This window comes from Furipterus horrens, unplaced genomic scaffold (assembly GCF_987537825.1).
Source record: "Furipterus horrens unplaced genomic scaffold, mFurHor1.1.pri manual_scaffold_20, whole genome shotgun sequence".
NCBI classification, from domain to species: Eukaryota; Metazoa; Chordata; class Mammalia; order Chiroptera; family Furipteridae; genus Furipterus; species Furipterus horrens.
Window position 1 is genome coordinate 2045323 of NW_028327190.1, and position 20359 is coordinate 2065681.

Here is a 20359-nt window from a genome sequence, read left to right on the forward strand (position 1 = left end):
CAGGCGGAGTCCATATTCTGTTAGAACACAGAGTAATTTTGAACAAAATATGAGTCCACATTCTTTTAGAACACAGACTGAGTTAGTAATTTTTGATCTAAATCCACATTCTGTTAAAACACAGGCTGAATTAGTATTCTGTTAGAACACAGGCGGAGTGAGTATTATTATAAAATAATCAGAATCCATATTCTGGTAGAACTCTCGCTGAGTGAGTATTCAGTTAGAACACAGGCTGAGTGAGTATTCTGTTAGTAAACAGGCTCATTGAGTATTCTTTGAAAATACTCTGAGTCAATATCCTGTTACTACACTGGCTGCGTGAATATTTTATTAAAAACCACGCTGAGTGCCTATTCTTTTAGAACACAGGCTGAGTGAGTATTCTTTAAACATAGACTGCGTCCTAATTCTGCTAGAACACAGACTGAGTTAGTAATTTTTGATCAATATCTGAGTCCACATTCTGTTAGAACACAGGCTGAGTGAGTATTATTTTAAAATAATCTGAATCCATATTCTGGTAGAACTCTCGCTGAGTGAGTATTCTGTTAGAACACAGGCTGAGTGAGTATTCTTTAAATATAGACTGAGTCCATATTCTGTTAGAACACAGGCTGAGTGAGTACTCTTTGAAAATAATCTGAGTCAATATCCTGTTAGAACACTTGCTGAGTTAGTATTTTGTTAAAACCCAGGCTCGGTGGGTATTCTGTTAGAACACAGGATGAGTGGTTATTATTAAAAATAAACTGAGTCCATATTATTTAGAACACAGGCTGAGTGAGTATTCTCTCAACATAGACTGAGTCCATATTCTGTTAGAAAACAGACTGAGTTAATAATTTTTGATCAAATTCTGAGTCCACATTCTGTTAAAACACAGCCTGAGTGGGTAATATATAAAAATAAACTGAGTCCATATTTGGTTCGAAAACAGGCTGAGTATTCTTTGAAAATAATCTGAATCCATATTCTCTTAAAAACTGGCTAAGTGAGTATTCTTTGAAAATAATCTGAATCCATATTCTCTAAAAACACTGGCTTAGTTAGTATTCTGTTAGAACACAGGCTGTGTGAGTATTCTGTTAGAACATAGGCTGTGTCCATATTCTGTTAGAACACAGACAGAGTAATTTTTGAACAAAATCTGAGTCCACATTCTGTTAGAACACAGACTGAGTTAGTAATTTTTGATCTGAATCCACATTCTGTTAGAACACAGGCTGAGTGAGTGTTCTGTTAGAACACTGAGGTGAGTGAGTATTCTTTAAATATAGACTGAGTCCACATTCTGTTAGAACACAGGCTGAGTGAGTATTATTTTCAAATAATCAGAATCCATATTCTGGTAGAACTCTCGCTGAGTGAGTATTCTGTTAGAACACAGGGTGAGTGAGTATTCTTTGAAAATAATCTGAATCCATATTCTGGTAGAACACTGGCTGAGTGAGTATTCTTTGAAAACAATCTGATTCAATATCCTGTTAGAACACTTGCTGAGTTAGTATTTTGTTAAAACCCAGGCTGAGTGAGTATTGTGTTAGTACACAGGCTGAGTGGATATTATTTAAAAATAAACTAAGTCCATATTCTTTATAACACAGAGTGAGTGAGTATTCTTTTAATAAAATCTGAGTCCACATTCTGTTAAAACACAGGCTGAATTAGTATTCTGTTAGAACACAGGCTGAGTGAGTATTCTTTAAACATAGACTGAGTCCATATTCTGTTAGAATACAGGCGGAGTGAGTATTATTTTAAAATAATCTGAATCCATATTCTGGTAGAACTCTCGCTGAGTGAGTATTCTATTAGAATACAGGCTGAGTGAGTATTCTTTAAACATAGACTGAGTCCATATTCTGTTAGAACACAGGCTGAGTGAGTATTATTTTAAAATAATCTGAATCCATATTCTGGTAGAACTCTAGCTGAGTGAGTATTCTGTTAGAACACAGGCTGAGTGAGTAATCTGTTAGTAAACAGGCTCATTGAGTATTCTTTGAAAATATTCTGAGTCAATATCCTGTTAGTACACTGGCTGCGTGAGTATTTTATTAAAAACCAGGCTGTGTGTGTATTCTATTAGAACACAGGCTGAGTGAGTATTCTTTAAACAAAGACTGCGTCCATATTCTGTTAGAAAACAGACTGAGTTAATAATTTTTGATCAAAATCTGAGTCCACATTCTGTTAAAACACAGCCTGGGTGGGTAATATATAAAAATAAACTGAGTCCATATTTTGTTCGAACACAGGCTGAGTGAGTATTCTTTGAAAATAATCTGAATCCATATTCTCTTAAAACACTGGCTGAGTGAGTATTCTGTTAGAACACAGGCTGTGTGAGTATTCTGTTAGAACACAGGCTGAGTCCATATTCTGTTAGAACACAGAAAGTGTAATTTTTGAACAAAATCTGAGTCCACATTCTGTTAGAACACAGACTGAGTCAGTAATTTTTGATCTGAGTCCACATTCTGTTAAAACACAGCCTGAGTGGGTAATATATAAAAATAAACTGAGTCCATATTTTGTTCGAACACAGGCTGAGTGAGAATTCTTTGAAAATAATCTGAATCCATATTCTCTTAAAACACTGGCTGAGTGAGTATTCTTTGAAAATAATCTGAATCCATATTTTCTTAAAAAAGTGGCTTAGTTAGTATTCAGTTAGAACACAGGCTGTGTGAGTATTCTGTTAGAACACAGGCTGAGTCCATATTCTGTTAGAACACAGAGTAATTTTTGAACAAAATCTGAGTCCATATTCTTTTAGAACACAGACTGAGTTAGTAATTTTTGATCTAAATCCACATTCTGTTAAAACACAGGCTGAATTAGTATTCTGTTAGAACACAGGCGGAGTGAGTATTATTTTAAAATAATGTGAATCCATATTCTGGTAGAACTCTCGCTGAGTGAGTATTCTGTTAGAACACAGGCTGCGTGAGTATTCTTTAAACATAGACTGAGTCCATATTCTGTTAGAACACAGGCTGAGTGAGTATTATTTTAAAATAATCAGAATCCATATTCTGGTAGAACTCTCGCTGAGTGAGTATTCAGTTAGAACACAGGCTGAGTGAGTATTCTGTGAGTAAACAGGCTCATTGAGTATTCTTTGAAAATACTCTGAGTCAATATCCTGTTACTACACTGGCTGCGTGAATATTTTATTAAAAACCAGGCTGAGTGCCTATTCTTTTAGAACCCAGGCTGAGTGAGTATTCTTTAAACATAGACTGCGTCCTAATTCTGCTAGAACACAGACTGAGTTAGTAATTTTTGATCAATATCTGAGTCCACATTCTGTTAGAATACAGGCTGAGTGAGTATTATTTTAAAATAATCTGAATTCATATTCTGGTAGAACTCTCGCTGAGTGAGTATTCTGTTAGAACACAGGCTGAGTGAGTATTCTTTAAATATAGACTGAGTCTATATTCTGTTAGAACACAGGCTGAGTGAGTACTCTTTGAAAATAATCTGAGTCAATATACTGTTAGAACACTTGCTGAGTTAGTATTTTGTTAAAACCCAGGCTCGGTGGGTATTCTGTTAGAACACAGGATGAGTGGTTATTATTAAAAATAAACTGAGTCCATATTATTTAGAACACAGGCTGAGTGAGTATTCTCTCAACATAGACTGAGTCCATATTCTGTTAGAAAACAGACTGAGTTAATAATTTTTGATCAAATTCTGAGTCCACATTCTGTTAAAACACAGCCTGAGTGGGTAATATATAAAAATAAACTGAGTCCATATTTGGTTCGAAAACAGGCTGAGTATTCTTTGAAAATAATCTGAATCCATATTCTCTTAAAAACTGGATAAGTGAGTATTCTTTGAAAATAATCTGAATCCATATTCTCTTAAAACACTGGCTTAGTTAGTATTCTGTTAGAACACAGGCTGTGTGAGTATTCTGTTAGAACATAGGCTGTGTCCATATTCTGTTAGAACACAGACAGAGTAATTTTTGAACAAAATCTGAGTCCACATTCTGTTAGAACACAGACTGAATTAGTAATTTTTGATCTGAATCCACATTCTGTTAGAACACAGGCTGAATGAGTGTTCTGTTAGAACACTGAGGTGAGTGAGTATTCTTTAAATATAGACTGAGTCCACATTCTGTTAGAACACAAGCTGAGTGAGTATTATTTTCAAATAATCAGAATCCATATTCTGGTAGAACTCTCACTGAGTGAGTATTCTGTTAGAACACAGGCTGAGTGAGTATTCTGTTAGTAAACAGGCTCATTGAGTATTCTTTGAAAATACTCTGAGTCAATATCCTGTTAGTACCCTGGCTGCGTGAATATTTTATTAAAAACCAGTCTGAGTGCCTATTCTTTTGGAACACAGGCTGAGTGAGTATTCTTTAAACATAGACTGCATCCTAATTCTGCTAGAACACAGACTGAGTTAGTAATTTTTGATCAATATCTGAGTCCACATTCTGTTAGAACACAGGCTGAGTGAGTATTCTTTGAAAACAATCTGAGTCAATATCCTGTTAGAACACTTGCTGAGTTAGTATTTTTTAAAACCCAGGCTGAGTGAGTATTGTGTTAGTTCACAGGCTGAGTGGATATTATTTAAAAATAAACTAAGTCCATATTCTTTATAACACAGACTGAGTGAGTATTCTTTTAATAAAATCTGAGTCCACATTCTGTTAAAACACAGGCTGAATTAGTATTCTGTTAGAACACAGGCTGAGTGAGTATTCTTTAAACATAGATTGAGTCCATATTCTGTTAGAACACAGGCTGAGTGAGTAGTATTTTAAAATAATCTGAATCCATATTCTGGTAGAACTCTAGCTGAGTGAGTATTCTGTTAGAACACAGGCTGAGTGAGTAATCTGTTAGTAAACAGGCTCATTGAGTATTCTTTGAAAATAATCTGAGTCAATATCCTGTTAGTACACTGGCTGCGTGAGTATTTTATTGAAAACCAGGCTGAGTGTGTATTCTATTAGAACACAGGCTGAGTGAGTATTCTTTAAACATAGACTGCGTCCATATTCTGTTAGAAAACAGACTGAGTTAATAATTTTTGATCAAATCTGAGTCCACATTCTGTTAAAACACAGCCTGAGTGGGTAATATATAAAAAAAAAACTGAGTCCATATTTTGTTCGAACACAGGCTGAGTGAGTATTCTTTGAAAATAATCTGAATCCATATTCTCTTAAAACACTGGCTGAGTGAGTATTCTGTTAGAACACAGGCTGTGTGAGTATTCTGTTAGAACACAGGCTGAGTCCATATTCTGTTAGAACACAGACAGAGTAATTTTTGAACAAAATCTGAGTCCACATTCTGTTAGAACACAGACTGAGTTAGTAATTTTTGATCTGAATCCACATTCTGTTAGAACGCAGGCTGAGTTAGTATTCTGTTAGAACACAGGCTGAGTGAGTGTTCTGTTAGAACACTTAGGTGAGTGAGTATTCTTTAAATATAGACTGAGTCCATATTCTGTTACAACACAGGCTGAGTGAGTACTCTTTGAAAATAATCTGAGTCAATATCCTGTTAGAACACTTGCTGAGTTAGTATTTTGTTAAAACCCAGGCTCGGTGGGTATTCTCTTAGAACACAGGCTGAGTGGTTATTATTAAAAATAAACTGAGTCCATATTATTTAGAACACAGGCTGAGTTGGTAATATATAAAAATAAACTGAGTCCATATTTTGTTCGAACACAGGCTGAGTGAGTATTCTTTGAAAATAATCCGAATCCATATTCTCTTAAAACACTGGCTGAGTGAGTATTCTTTGAAAATAATCTGAATCCATATTCTCTTAAAACACTGGCTTAGTTAGTATTCTGTTAGAACACAGGCTGTGTGAGTATTCTGTTAGAACACAGGCTGAGTCCATATTCTGTTAGAACACAGAGTAATTTTTGAACAAAATCTGAGTCCACATTCTGTTAGAACACAGACTGAGTTAGTAATTTTTGATCTGAATCCACATTCTGTTAGAACGCAGGCTGAGTTAGTATTCTGTTAGAACACAGGCTGAGTGAGTGTTCTGTTAGAACACTGAGGTGAGTGAGTATTCTTTAAATATAGACTGAGTCCACATTCTGTTAGAACACAGGCTGAGTGAGTATTATTTTCAAATAATCAGAATCCATATTCTGGTAGAACTCTCGCTGAGTGAGTATTCTGTTAGAAAACAGGCTGAGTGAGTATTCTGTTACTAAACAGGCTCATTGAGTATTCCTTGAAAATACTCTGAGTCAATATCCTGTTAGTACACTGGCTGCGTGAATATTTTATTAAAAACCAGGCTGAGTGCGTATTCTATTAGAACACAGGCTGAGTGAGTATTCTTTAAACATAGACTGCGTCCTAATTCTGCTCAAACACAGGCTGAGTTAGTAATTTTTGATCAATATCTGAGTCCACATTCTGTAAGAACACAGACTGAGTTAGTAATTTTTGATCTGAATCCACATTATGTTAGAACGCAGGCTGAGTTAGTATTCTGTTAGAACACAGGCTGAGTGAGTGTTCTGTTAGAACACTTAGGTGAGTGAGTATTCTTTAAATATAGACTGAGTCCATATTCTGTTAGAACACAGGCTGAGTGAGTACTCTTTGAAAAAAATCTGAGTCAATATCCTGTTAGAACACTTGTTGAGTTAGTATTTTGTTAAAACCCAGGCTCGGTGGGTATTCTGTTAGAACACAGGCTGAGTGGTTATTATTAAAAATAAACTGAGTCCATATTATTTAGAACACAGGCTGAGTGAGTATTCTCTAAACAGAGACTGAGTCCATATTCTGTTAGAAAACAGACTGAGTTAATAATTTTTGATCAAATTCTCAGTCCACATTCTGTTAAAACACAGCCTGAGTGGGTAATATATAAAAATAAACTGAGTCCATATTTTGTTCGAACACAGGCTGAGTTAGTATTCTTTGAAAATAATCTGAATCCATATTCTCTTAAAACACTGGCTGAGTGAGTATTCTTTGAAAATAATCTGAATCCATATTCTCTTAAAACACTGGCTGAGTGAGTATTCTTTGAAAATAATCTGAATCCATATTCTCTTAAAACACTGGCTTAGTTAGTATTCTGTTAGAACACAGGCTGTGTGAGTATTCTGTTAGAACACAGGCTTAGTCCATATTCTGTTAGAACACAGACAGAGTAATTTTTGAAGAAAATCTGAGTCCACATTCTGTTAGAACACAGACTGAGTTAGTAATTTTTGATCTGAATCCACATTCTGTTAGAACGCAGGCTGAGTTAGTATTCTGTTAGAACACAGGCTGAGTGAGTGTTCTGTTAGAACACTGAGGTGACTGAGTATTCTTTAAATATAGACTGAGTCCACATTCTTTTAGAACACAGGCTGAGTGAGTATTATTTTCAAATAATCAGAATCCATATTCTGGTAGAACTCTCGCTGAGTGAGTATTCTGTTAAAAAACAGGCTGAGTGAGTATTCTGTTATTAAACAGGCTCATTGAGTATTCTTTGAAAATACTCTGAGTCCATATCCTGTTAGTACACTGGCTGCGTGAATATTTTATTAAAAACCAGGCTGAGTGCGTATTCTATTAGAACACAGGCTGAGTGAGTATTCTTTAAACATAGACTGCGTCCTAATTCTGCTCGAACACAGGCTGAGTTAGTAATTTTTGATCAATATCTGAGTCCATATTCTGTTAGAACACAGGCTGAGTGAGTATTTTTGAAAATAATCTGAATCCATATTCTGGTAGAACACTGGCTGAGTGAGTATTCTTTGAAAACAGTCTGAGTCAATATCCTGTTAGAACACTTGCTGAGTTAGTATTTTGTTAAAACCCAGGCTGAGTGAGTATTCTGTTAGAACACAGGCTGAGTGGATATTATTTAAAAATAAACTGAGTCCATATTCTTTATAACACAGACTGAGTGAGTATTCTTTTAATAAAATCTGAGTCCACATTCTGTGAAAACACAGGTGAATTAGTATTCTGTTAGAACACAGGCTGAGTGAGTATTCTTTAAACATAGACTGAGTCCATATTCTGTTAGAACACAGGCTGAGTGAGTATTCTTTGAAAATAATCTGAATCCATATTCTGGTAGAACACTGGCTGAGTGAGTATTCTTTGAAAACAGTCTGAGTCAATATCCTGTTAGAACACTTGCTGAGTTAGTATTTTGTTAAAACCCAGGCTGAGTGAGTATTCTGTTAGAACACAGGCTGAGTGGATATTATTTATAAATAAACTGAGTCCATATTCTTTATAACACAGGCTTAGTGAGTATCCTTTACACATAGACTGAGTCCATATTATGTTAGAACACAGGCTGAGTGAGTATTATTTTAAAATAATCTGAATCCATATCCTGGTAGAACCCTAGCTGAGTGAGTATTCTGTTAGAACACAGGCTGAGTGAGTATTCTGTTAGTAAACAGGCTCATTGATTATTCTTTGAAAATAATCTGAGTCAATACCTGTTAGTACACTGGCTGCGTGAGTATTTTATTAAAAACCAGGCTGAGTGTGTATTCTATTAGAACACAGGCTGAGTGAGTATTCTTTAAACATAGACTGCGTCCATATTCTGTTAGAAAACAGACTGAATTAATAATTTTTGATCAAAATCTGAGTCCACATTCTGTTAAAACATAGCCTGGGTGGGTAATATATAAAAATAAACTGAGTCTATATTTTGTTCGAACACAGGCTGAGTGAGTATTCTTTGTAAATAATCTGAATCCATATTCTCTTAAAACACAGGCTGAGTGAGTATTGTGTTAGAACACAGGCTGTGTGAGTATTCTGTTAGAACACAGGCTGAGTCCATATTCTGTTAGAACACAGACAGAGTAATTTTTGGACAAAATCTGAGTCCACATTCTATTAGAACACAGACTGAGTTAGTAATTTTTGATCTGAATTTACATTCTGTTAAAACGCAGGCTGAGTTAGTATTCTGTTAGAACACAGGCTGAGTGAGTGTTCTGTTAGAACACTTAGGTGAGTGAGTATTCCTTAAATATAGACTGAGTCCACATTCTGTTAGAACACAGGCTGAGTGAGTACTCTTTGAAAATAATCTGAGTCAATATCCTATTAGAACACTTGCTGAGTTAGTATTTTGTTAAAACCCAGGCTCGGTGGGTATTCTGTTAGAACACAGGCTGAGTGGTTATTATTAAAAATAAACTGAGTCCATATTATTTAGAACACAGGCTGAGTGAGTATTCTCTAAACATAGACTGAGTCCATATTCTGTTAGAAAACAGACTGAGTTAATAATTTTTGATCAAATTCTGAGTCCACATTCTGTTAAAAGACAGCCTGAGTGGGTATTATATAAAAATAAACTGAGTCCATATTTTGTTCGAACTCAGGCTGAGTGAGTATTCTTTGAAAATAATCTGAATCCATATTCTCTTAAAACACTGGCTGAGTGAGTTTTCTTTGAAAATAATCTGAATCCATATTCTCTTAAAAAAGTGGCTTAGTTAGTATTCTGTTAGAACACAGGCTGTGTGAGTATTCTGTTAGAACACAGGCTGAGTCCATATTCTGTTAGAACACAGAGTAATTTTTGAACAAAATCTGAGTCCACATTCTTTTAGAACACAGACTGAGTTAGTAATATTTGATCTGAATCCACATTCTGTTAAAACACAGGCTGAATTAGTATTCTGTTAGAACACAGGCGGAGTGAGTATTATTTTAAAATAACGTGAATCCATATTCTGGTAGAACTCTCGCTGAGTGAGTATTCTGAAAGAACACAGGCTGAGTGACTATTTTTTAACATAGACTGAGTCCATATTCTGTTAGAACACAGGCTGAGTGAGTATTATTTTAAAATAATCAGAATCCATATTCTGTTAGAACACAGGCTGAGTGAGTATTATAATAAAATAATCAGAATCCATATTCTGTTAGAACACAGGCTGAATGAGTATTCTCTTAGTAAACAGGCTCATTGCGTATTCTTTGAAAATACTCTGAGTCAATATCCTGTTACTACACTGGCTGCGTGAATATTTTATTAAAAACCAGGCTGAGTGCCTATTCTTTTAGAACACGGGCTGAGTGAGTATTCTTTAAACATAGACTGCGTCCTAATTCTGCTAGAACACAGACTGAGTTAGTAATTTTTGATCAATATCTGAGTCCACATTCTGTTAGAACACAGGCTGAGTGAGTATTCTTTGAAAATAATCTGAATCCATATTCTGGTAGAACACTGGCTTAGTGAGTATTCTTTGAAAACTATCTGAGTCAATATCCTGTTAGAACACTTGCTGAGTTAGTATTTTGTTAAAACCCAGGCTGAGTGAGTATTCTGTTAGAACACAGGCTGAGTGGGTATTATTTAAAAATAAACTGAGTCCATATTCTCTATAACACAGACTGAGTGAGTATTCTTTTATTAAAATCTGAGTCCACATTCTGTTAAAACAGAGGCTGAATTAGTATTCTGTTAGAACACAGGCTGTGTGAGTATTCTTTAAACATAGACTGAGTCCATATTCTGTTAGAACACAGGCGGAGTGAGTATTATTTTAAAATAATCTGAATCCATATTCTGGTAGAACTCTCGCTGAGTGAGTATTCTGTTAGAACACAGGCTGAGTGAGTATTCTGTTAGTAAACAGGCTCATTGAGTATTCTTTGAAAATAATCTGAGTCAATATCCTGTTAGTACACTGGCTGCGTCAGTATTTTATTAAAAACCAGGCTGAGTGTGTATTCTATTAGAACACAGGCTGAGTGAGTATTCTTTAAACATAGACTGCGTCCATATTCTGTTAGAAAACGGACTGAGTTAATAATTTTTGATCAAAATCTGAGTCCACATTCTGTTAAAACAAAGCCTGAGTGGGTAATATATAAAAATAAACTGAGTCCATATTTTGTTCGAACACAGGCTGAGTGAGTATTCTTTGAAAATAATCTGAATCCATATTCTCTTAAAACACTGGCTGAGTGAGTATTCTGTTAGAACACAGGCTGTGTGAGTATTCTGTTAGAACACAGGCTGTGTGAGTATTCTGTTAGAACACAGGCTGACTCCATATTCTGTTAGAACACAGACAGTGTAATTTTTGAAGAAAATCTGAGTCCACATTCTATTAGAACACAGACTGAGTTAGTAATTTTTGATCTGAATCCACATTCTGTTAAAACGCAGGCTGAGTTAGTATTCTGTTAGAACACAGGCTGAGCGAGTGTTCTGTTAGAACACTTCGGTGAGTGAGTATTCTTTAAATAGAGACTGAGTCCACATTCTGTTAGAACACAGGCTGAGTGAGTATTATTTTCAAATAATCAGAATCCATATTCTGGTAGAACTCTCACTGAGTGAGTATTCTGTTAGAACACAGGCTGAGTGAGTATTCTGTTAATAAACAGGCTCATTGAGTATTCCTTGAAAATACTCTGAGTCAATATCCTGTTAGTACACTGGCTGCGTGAATATCTTATTAAAAACCAGGCTGAGTGCCTATTCTTTTAGAACACAGGCTCAGTGATTATTCTTTAAACATAGACTGCGTCCTAATTCTGCTGGAACACAGACTGAGTTAGTAATTTTTGATCAATATCTGAGTCCACATTCTGTTAGAACACAGGCTGAGTGAGTATTCTTTGAAAATAATCTGAATCCATATTCTGGTAGAACACTGGCTGAGTGAGTATTCTTTGAAAACTATCTGAGTCAATATCCTGTTAGAACACTTGCTGAGTTAGTATTTTGTTAAAACCCAGGCTGAGTGAGTATTCTGTTAGAACACAGGCTGAGTGGGTATTATTTAAAAATAAACTGAGTCCATATTCTCTATAACACAGACTGAGTGAGTATTTTTTATTAAAATCTGAGTCCACATTCTGTTAAAACAGAGGCTGAATTAGTATTCTGTTAGAACACAGGCTGTGTGAGTATTCTTTAAACATAGACTGAGTCCATATTCTGTTAGAACACAGGCGGAGTGAGTATTATTTTAAAATAATCTGAATCCATATTCTGGTAGAACTCTCGCTGAGTGAGTATTCTGTTAGAACACAGGCTGAGTGAGTATTCTGTTAGTAAACAGGCTCATTGAGTATTCTTTGAAAATAATCTGAGTCAATATCCTGTTAGTACACTGGCTGCGTCAGTATTTTATTAAAAACCAGGCTGAGTGTGTATTCTATTAGAACACAGGCTGAGTGAGTATTCTCTAAACATAGACTGCGTCCATATTCTGTTAGAAAACAGACTGAGTTAATAATTTTTGATCAAAATCTGAGTCCACATTCTGTTAAAACAAAGCCTGAGTGGGTAATATATAAAAATAAACTGAGTCCATATTTTGTTCGAACACAGGCTGAGTGAGTATTCTTTGAAAATAATCTGAATCCATATTCTTTTAAAACACTGGCTGAGTGAGTATTCTGTTAGAACACAGGCTGTGTGAGTATTCTGTTAGAACACAGGCTGTGTGAGTATTCTGTTAGAACACAGGCTGTGTGAGTATTCTGTTAGAACACAGGCTGACTCCATATTCTGTTAGAACACAGACAGTGTAATTTTTGAAGAAAATCTGAGTCCACATTCTATTAGAACACAGACTGAGTTAGTAATTTTTGATCTGAATCCACATTCTGTTAAAACGCAGGCTGAGTTAGTATTCTGTTAGAACACAGGCTGAGCGAGTGTTCTGTTAGAACACAGGCTGTGTGAGTATTCTTTAAACATATTCTGAGTCCATATTCTTAGAACACAGACTGAGTTAGTAATTTTTGATCTGAATCCACATTCTGTTAAAACACAGGCTGAGTGAGTGTTCTGTTAGAACACTTAGGTGAGTGAGTATTCTTTAAATATAGACTGAGTACATATTCTGTTAGAAAACAGGCTGAGTGAGTATTCTTTGAAAATAATCTGAGTCAATATCTTGTTAGAACACTTGCTGAGTTAGTATTTTGTTAAAACCCAGGCTCGGTGGGTATTCTGTTAGAACACAGGCAGAGTGTTTATTATTAAAAATAAACTGAGTCCATATTATTTAGAACACAGGCTGAGTGAGTATTCTCTAAACATAGACTGAGTCCATATTCTGTTAGAAAACAGACTGAGTTAATAATTTTTGATCAAATTCTGAGTCCACATTCTGTTAGAACACAGGCTGAGTGAGTATTCTTTGAAAATAATCTGAATCCATATTCTGGTAGAACACTGGCTGAGTGAGTATTCTTTGAAAACAATCTGAGTCAATATACAGTTAGAACACTTGCTGAGTTAGTATTTTGTTAAAACCCAGGCTGAGTGAGTATTCTGTTAGAACACAGGCTGAGTGGATATTATTTAAAAATAAACTGAGTCCATATTCTTTATAACACAGACTGAGTGAGTATTCTTTTAATAAAATATGAGTCCACATTCTGTTAAAACAGAGGCTGAATTAGTATTCTGTTAGAACACAGGCTGTGTGAGTATTCTTTAAACATAGACTGAGTCCATATTCTGTTAGAACACAGGCGGAGTGAGTATTATTTTAAAATAATCTGAATCCATATTCTGGTAGAACTCTCGCTGAGTGAGTATTCTGTTAGAACACAGGCTGAGTGAGTATTCTGTTAGTAAACAGGCTCATTGAGTATTCTTTGAAAATAATCTGAGTCAATATACTGTTAGTACACTGGCTGCGTCAGTATTTTATTAAAAAACAGGCTGAGTGTGTATTCTATTAGAACACAGGCAGAGTGAGTATTCTTTAAACATAGACTGCGTCCATATTCTGTTAGAAAACAGACTGAGTTAATAATTTTTGATCAAAATCTGAGTCCACATTCTGTTAAAACAAAGCCTGGGTGGGTAATATATAAAAATAAACTGAGTCTATATTTTGTTCGAACACAGGCTGAGTGAGTATTCTTTGTAAATAATCTGAATCCATATTCTCTTAAAACACTGGCTGAGTGAGTATTGTGTTAGAACACAGGCTGTGTGAGTATTCTGTTAGAACACAGGCTGAGTCCATATTCTGTTAGAACACAGACAGAGTAATTTTTGGACAAAATCTGAGTCCACATTCTATTAGAACACAGACTGAGTTAGTAATTTTTGATCTGAATCCACATTCTGTTAAAACGCAGGCTGAGTTAGTATTGTGTTAGAACACAGGCTGAGTGAGTGTTCTGTTAGAACACTTAGGTGAGTGAGTATTCCTTAAATATAGACTGAGTCCACATTCTGTTAGAACACAGGCTGAGTGAGTACTCTTTGAAAATAATCTGAGTCAATATCCTATTAGAACACTTGCTGAGTTAGTATTTTGTTAAAACCCAGGCTCGGTGGGTATTCTGTTAGAACACAGGCTGAGTGGTTATTATTAAAAATAAACTGAGTCCATATTATTTAGAACACAGGCTGAGTGAGTATTCTCTAAACATAGACTGAGTCCATATTCTGTTAGAAAACAGACTGAGTTAATAATTTTTGATCAAAATCTGAGTCCACATTCTGTTAAAAGACAGCCTGAGTGGGTATTATATAAAAATAAACTGAGTCCATATTTTGTTCGAACTCAGGTTGAGTGAGTATTCTTTGAAAATAATCTGAATCCATATTCTCTTAAAACACTAGCTGAGTGAGTTTTCTTTGAAAATAATCTGAATCCATATTCTCTTAAAAAAGTGGCTTAGTTAGTATTCTGTTAGAACACAGGCTGTGTGAGTATTCTGTTAGAACACAGTCTGAGTCCATATTCTGTTAGAACACAGAAAGTGTAATTTTTGAACAAAATCTGAGTCCACATTCTGTTAGAACACAGACTGAGTAAGTAATTTTTGATCTGAGTCCACATTCTGTTAAAACACAGCCTGAGTGGGTAATATATAAAAATAAACTGAGTCCATATTTTGTTCGAACACAGGCTGAGTGAGAATTCTTTGAAAATAATCTGAATCCATATTCTCTTAAAACACTGGCTGAGTGAGTATTCTTTGAAAATAATCTGAATCCATATTCTCTTAAAAAAGTGGCTTAGTTAGTTTTCTGTTAGAACACAGGCTGTGTGAGTATTCTGTTAGAACACAGGCTGAGTCCATATTCTGTTAGAACACAGAGTAATTTTTGAACAAAATCTGAGTCCACATTCTTTTAGAACACAGACTGAGTTAGTAATATTTGATCTGAATCCACATTCTGTTAAAACACATGCTGAATTAGTATTCTGTTAGAACACAGGCGGAGTGAGTATTATTTTAAAATAACGTGAATCCATATTCTGGTAGAACTCTCGCTGAGTGAGTATTCTGAAAGAACACAGGCTGAGTGACTATTTTTTAACATAGACTGAGTCCATATTCTGTTAGAACACAGGCTGAGTGAGTATTATTTTAAAATAATCAGAATCCATATTCTGTTAGAACACAGGCTGAGTGAATATTATAATAAAATAATCAGAATCCATATTCTGTTAGAACACAGGCTGAATGAGTATTCTCTTAGTAAACAGGCTCATTGCGTATTCTTTGAAAATACTCTGAGTCAATATCCTGTTACTACACTGGCTGCGTGAATATTTTATTAAAAACCAGGCTGAGTGCCTATTCTTTTAGAACACAGGCTGAGTGAGTATTCTTTAAACATAGACTGCGTCCTAATTCTGCTAGAACACAGACTGAGTTAGTAATTTTTGATCAATATCTGAGTCCACATTCTGTTAGAACACAGGCTGAGTGAGTATTCTTTGAAAATAATCTGAATCCATATTCTGGTAGAACACTGGCTGAGTGAGTATTCTTTGAAAACTATCTGAGTCAATATCCTGTTAGAACACTTGCTGAGTTAGTATTTTGTTAAAACCCAGGCTGAGTGAGTATTCTGTTAGAACACAGGCTGAGTGGGTATTATTTAAAAATAAACTGAGTCCATATTCTCTATAACACAGACTGAGTGAGTATTCTTTTATTAAAATCTGAGTCCACATTCTGTTAAAACAGAGGCTGAATTAGTATTCTGTTAAAACACAGGCTGTGTGAGTATTCTTTAAACATAGACTGAGTCCATATTCTGTTAGAACACAGGCGGAGTGAGTATTATTTTAAAATAATCCGAATCCATATTCTGGTAGAACTCTCGCTGAGTGAGTATTCTGTTAGAACACAGGCTGAGTGAGTATTCTGTTAGTAAACAGGCTCATTGAGTATTCTTTGAAAATAATCTGAGTCAATATCCTGTTAGTACACTGGATGCGTCAGTATTTTATTAAAAACCAGGCTGAGTGTGTATTCTATTAGAACACAGGCTGAGTGAGTATTCTTTAAACATAGACTGCGTCCATATTCTGTTAGAAAACGGACTGAGTTAATAATTTTTGATCAAAATCTGAGTCCACATTCTGTTAAAACAAAGCCTGAGTGGGTAATATATAAAAATAAACTGAGTCCATATTTTGTTCGAACACAGGCTGAGTGAGTATTCTTTGAAAATAATCTGAATCCATATTCTCTTAAAACACTGGCTGAGTGAGTATTCTGTTAGAACACAGGCTGTGTGAGTATTCTGTTAGAACACAGACTGTGTGAGTATTCTGTTAGAACACAGGCTGACTCCATATTCTGTTAGAACACAGACAGTGTAATTTTTGAAGAAAATCTGAGTCCACATTCTATTAGAACACAGACTGAGTTAGTAATTTTTGATCTTAATCCACATTCTGTTAAAACGCAGGCTGAGTTAGTATTCTGTTAGAACACAGGCTGAGCGAGTGTTCTGTTAGAACACAGGCTGTGTGAGTATTCTTTAAACATATTCTGAGTCCATATTCTGTTAGAACACAGACTGAGTTAGTAATTTTTGATCTGAATCCACATTCTGTTAAAACACAGGCTGAGTTAGTATTCTGTTAGAACACAGGCTGAGTGAGTGTTCTGTTAGAACACTTAGGTGAGTGAGTATTCTTTAAATATAGACTGAGTCCATATTCTGTTAGAAAACAGGCTGAGTGAGTATTCTTTGAAAATAATCTGAGTCAATATCTTGTTAGAACACTTGCTGAGTTAGTATTTTGTTAAAACCCAGGCTCGGTGGGTATTCTGTTAGAACAGAGGCAGAGTGTTTATTATTAAAAATAAACTGAGTCCATATTATTTAGAACACAGGCTGAGTGAGTATTCTCTAAACATAGACTGAGTCCATATTCTGTTAGAAAACAGACTGAGTTAATAATTTTTGATCAAATTCTGAGTCCACATTCTGTTAGAACACAGGCTGAGTGAGTATTCTTTGAAAATAATCTGAATCCATATTCTGGTAGAACACTGGCTGAGTGAGTATTCTTTGAAAACAATCTGAGTCAATATACAGTTAGAACACTTGCTGAGTTAGTATTTTGTTAAAACCCAGGCTGAGTGAGTATTCTGTTAGAACACAGGCTGAGTGGATATTATTTAAAAATAAACTGAGTCCATATTCTTTATAACACAGACTGAGTGAGTATTCTTTTAATAAAATATGAGTCCACATTCTGTTAAAACAGAGGCTGAATTAGTATTCTGTTAGAACACAGGCTGTGTGAGTATTCTTTAAACATAGACTGAGTCCATATTCTGTTAGAACACAGGCGGAGTGAGTATTATTTTAAAATAATCTGAATCCATATTCTGGTAGAACTCTCGCTGAGTGAGTATTCTGTTAGGACACAGGCTGAGTGAGTATTCTGTTAGTAAACAGGCTCATTGATTATTCTTTGAAAATAATCTGAGTCAATACCTGTTAGTACACTGGCTGCGTGAGTATTTTATTAAAAACCAGGCTGAGTGTGTATTCTATTAGAACACAGGCTGAGTGAGTATTCTTTAAACATAGACTGCGTCCATATTCTGTTAGAAAACAGACTGAATTAATAATTTTTGATCAAAATCTGAGTCCACATTCTGTTAAAACACAGCCTGGGTGGGTAATATATAAAAATAAACTGAGTCTATATTTTGTTGGAACACAGGCTGAGTGAGTATTCTTTGTAAATAATCTGAATCCATATTCTCTTAAAACACTGGCTGAGTGAGTATTGTGTTAGAACACAGGCTGTGTGAGTATTCTGTTAGAACACAGGCTGAGTCCATATTCTGTTAGAACACAGACAGAGTAATTTTTGGACAAAATCTGAGTCCACATTCTGTTAGAACACAGACTGAGTTAGTAATTTTTGATCTGAATCCACATTCTGTTAAAACGCAGGCTGAGTTAGTATTCTGTTAGAACACAGGCTGAGTGAGTGTTCTGTTAGAACACTTAGGTGAGTGAGTATTCCTTAAATATAGACTGAGTCCACATTCTGTTAGAACACAGGCTGAGTGAGTACTCTTTGAAAATAATCTGAGTCAATATCCTGTTAGAACACTTGCTGAGTTAGTATTTTGTTAAAACCCAGGCTCGGTGGGTATTCTGTTAGAACACAGGCTGAGTGGTTATTATTAAAAATAAACTGAGTCCATATTATTTAGAACACAGGCTGAGTGAGTATTCTCTAAACATAGACTGCGTCCATATTCTGTTAGAAAACAGACTGAGTTAATAATTTTTGATCAAAATCTGAGTCCACATTCTGTTAAAACAAAGCCTGAGTGGGTAATATATAAAAATAAACTGAGTCCATATTTTGTTCGAACACAGGCTGAGTGAGTATTCTTTGAAAATAATCTGAATCCATATTCTCTTAAAACACTGGCTGAGTGAGTATTCTGTTAGAACACAGGCTGTGTGAGTATTCTGTTAGAACACAGGCTGTGTGAGTATTCTGTTAGAACACAGGCTGACTCCATATTCTGTTAGAACACAGACAGTGTAATTTTTGAAGAAAATCTGAGTCCACATTCTATTAGAACACAGACTGAGTTAGTAATTTTTGATCTTAATCCACATTCTGTTAAAACGCAGGCTGAGTTAGTATTCTGTTAGAACACAGGCTGAGCGAGTGTTCTGTTAGAACACAGGCTGTGTGAGTATTCTTTAAACATACTCTGAGTCCATATTCTGTTAGAACACAGACTGAGTTAGTAATTTTTGATCTGAATCCACATTCTGTTAAAACACAGGCTGAGTTAGTATTCTGTTAGAACACAGGCTGAGTGAGTGTTCTGTTAGAACACTTAGGTGAGTGAGTATTCTTTAAATATAGACTGAGTCCATATTCTGTTAGAAAACAGGCTGAGTGAGTATTCTTTGAAAATAATCTGAGTCAATATCTTGTTAGAACACTTGCTGAGTTAGTATTTTGTTAAAACCCAGGCTCGGTGGGTATTCTGTTAGAACAGAGGCAGAGTGTTTATTATTAAAAATAAACTGAGTCCATATTATTTAGAACACAGGCTGAGTGAGTATTCTCTAAACATAGACTGAGTCCATATTCTGTTAGAAAACAGACTGAGTTAATAATTTTTGATCAAATTCTGAGTCCACATTCTGTTAGAACACAGGCTGAGTGAGTATTCTTTGAAAATAATCTGAATCCATATTCTGGTAGAACACTGGCTGAGTGAGTATTCTTTGAAAACAATCTGAGTCAATATACAGTTAGAACACTTGCTGAGTTAGTATTTTGTTAAAACCCAGGCTGAGTGAGTATTCTGTTAGAACACAGGCTGAGTGGATATTATTTAAAAATAAACTGAGTCCATATTCTTTATAACACAGACTGAGTGAGTATTCTTTTAATAAAATATGAGTCCACATTCTGTTAAAACAGAGGCTGAATTAGTATTCTGTTAGAACACAGGCTGTGTGAGTATTCTTTAAACATAGACTGAGTCCATATTCTGTTAGAACACAGGCGGAGTGAGTATTATTTTAAAATAATCTGAATCCATATTCTGGTAGAACTCTCGCTGAGTGAGTATTCTGTTAGGACAGAGGCTGAGTGAGTATTCTTTAAACATAAACTGAGTCCATATTCTGTTACAACACAGGCGGAGTGAGTATTATTTTAAAATAATCTGAATCCATATCGTGGTAGAACCCTAGCTGAGTGAGTATTCTGTTAGAACACAGGCTGAGTGAGTATTCTGTTAGTAAACAGGCTCATTGATTATTCTTTGAAAATAATCTGAGTCAATACCTGTTAGTACACTGGCTGCGTGAGTATTTTATTAAAAACCAGGCTGAGTGTGTATTCTATTAGAACACAGGCTGAGTGAGTATTCTTTAAACATAGACTGCGTCCATATTCTGTTAGAAAACAGACTGAATTAATAATTTTTGATCAAAATCTGAGTCCACATTCTGTTAAAACACAGCCTGGGTGGGTAATATATAAAAATAAACTGAGTCTATATTTTGTTGGAACACAGGCTGAGTGAGTATTCTTTGTA